Source organism: Oratosquilla oratoria, unplaced genomic scaffold, assembly GCF_046742065.1.
Source record: "Oratosquilla oratoria isolate Oo_2021 unplaced genomic scaffold, ASM4674206v1 SCAFFOLD202, whole genome shotgun sequence".
Lineage (NCBI taxonomy): Eukaryota > Metazoa > Arthropoda > Malacostraca > Stomatopoda > Squillidae > Oratosquilla > Oratosquilla oratoria.
Window position 1 is genome coordinate 1 of NW_027467554.1, and position 2,500 is coordinate 2,500.

A 2,500-nucleotide genomic window follows, 5' to 3' on the forward strand; every position below is an offset into this window, starting at 1 on the left:
TTTTCATTTCCTTTATCATGATCTTTAGTCATTTTCATCTTCTGGTCTATAAAAGTATAATCTTCAACTTTTTTCAAGATTTACCATCGATTATAATCTCTTTACTGTGAACTTTCGTGTTGAACATTATTTTTGTTTTATTCTAGTTCATCTTTAAGCCTACTTTGAGAAGTTTACAATCAATGTATAATGGCAGCCATTTACATACGGAAGTGAAACTTGGAAACTGACGAAGACGACGGAGGCAGAGGAGAATGCAGAGATCAGTGGCGGGAATAAGGCTGAAAGACCGAAAGAGAGTAATTTGGGTGAGAGGGAAGACTGGAGTGAAAGAGAGATATTGTGGAGAAGGTAACAGAGATGAAGTGGATTTGGCCAGGCAAGTTAGCGCCAACGAAAGATGAGCGATGGAGCAAGTGTGTTACAGAGTGGACGCTGCGAGATGGGAAGCGTGCAAGAGAGACCAGACAGAAGATGGAGAGATGAGAGAGAGAAGTTTACAGGAGTGACGTGGAAGAGGTTGGTGCAGTCGTACGAGTAATGGAATTGTATGAAAAAGTTTACTGTTCAGCAGTGGAATCAAAATGACTGATTGGTTGACTGACTGAAAACATAAAAATGGTGGCAACTGTACAGTTGAGAAAATAGATTCCTGGACATTTTGTGATGTCCCATACTTGACAAAACTTTTGTAGTAATATATCACATGTAAGCTATCTCATTTAATTGTCTTCAAGACTATCAATGAGAAACTATTTATATTCAATTGCACATGACCCTTTCAATAGAGCACCAATATATTTTAGTAGTGATCCAAGCAAACAATACAAATGTTACAGTGACGCGCTGCAAAGTTCACCTGATAACAAAACAAACACTCACTCATGGACGCAAATGCCATAATATTCACTATACAAACGTTTTTGTTTTTAATCCTAAGCACTGTTTTTAGCATGATATACATAATAAACATATCTTTATACATGATGCATCGCATATGTGTGTGTGCGTTTGTGTGTGCGATTCGCCATGGTCTTGGATCACGTCTTGGACTCGTGATCGACAGCTATTTCCCTCCCAGAAAAGAGCTCGGAGCTCATATATTACCACTCTATGGGTAATGCTTTAGCCTTACACGTACACACACCACCAACTCCTCGCCCACGAGAGCTGGAGTAAAAACTCGTAGCGCAGCGATACTGAAATTATTTAAGCCCTGGGTGGGATTCAAACCCGGACCACCGTAGTGGCGGCCCGGAACGCTACCACACTGTGTGTGTGTGTGTGTGTGTGTGTGTGTGTGTGTGTGTGTGTGTGTGTGTGTGTGTGTGTGTGTGTGTGTGTGTGTGTGTGTGTGTGTGTATACATTCAACAAGTTTCATCAACTTATATTTAACACCAAAATGGCGTCTTATGTATTCATACTGTCTGGTATTGACGATCTTATTAAGTTTGGATCAATCCTTTGCCACTAATACGTTAAAACGAATCAACCTCTTATTTTTTCTATAAAGCTTTGTGTTATCTGGATGCGGACAGATTATGAGAAAGTTCAATTAGCCTAATAAAATCGCTTGGCAATTCTAATGACTTGAGGGAGACTTTGGTATAGCCAAGAATTAGCCACAACGGCCTTCTGAATTACTTCTCTCGGTTGAATATAGGATTATGGGATATAATCAATATTTATTCTAGAAGGAAGCTCGCTGACTGAGCGGGTTAGGGCGTCGTTACTGGCGGCGAAGGTAGAGGGTATGACGGTTCGAGTCCTGCCACCGGCGAAGTTGAACTAAGAGCTTGGTTTATCAAACTCCACGCTACAAAATCCTCTGTAAGGGTCACCGTCCTAGCCTTCCGGTGGAAGGAGTTTGTGATGTTAAGAAACTATATAATTAGATTTATTTGGTAACCAGTCGGCGCAGCCAGCGTGCCGGTCTCGAATTCCACGCCCTCCTTCAATTCCCGGCAGTAACATGTACATAGAGCAAAGGTGACGGCTCCGGCAGCAGCTACTCAGCGACTCCTGGCGTAGGCTCCTAATCCTTTTATCTAAAAAGGGAGGGTTGTTGGTATAGTAGGACAGTAAAAAAATGCCCTATCCCTCTCACTACAATGAAACGCTCTACAAAGATAAATCAAATCGCATCAAGGCAGTTAGAATAAAGAGAAACATATCACCGGATCTGTAAGGGGAGTTTATTGAAGGGGAGTTGGGTTTTCCCTCAGTGCCATAAATCCTATAATGACAAAAAAAAAAAAAAGTCCGTAATAGCTATTAAACCTGTGCAGAGCATGATAGGGGAGCTACATAACGCGTGTTTTTTATGAATAAGTCGATATCAATACTTATCTTTTTTTTTCTGAGGGGGGGTTCTATCTACAAAATAGAGAAAATGACCAGTCAAAACCTGCATTCTTTTCATTTTTCAGGACATTGGTTGTCTGTAACGAAATAAAAATCTTATTCCACTCCAAGTCACCACCACATGCCCTACAGTAA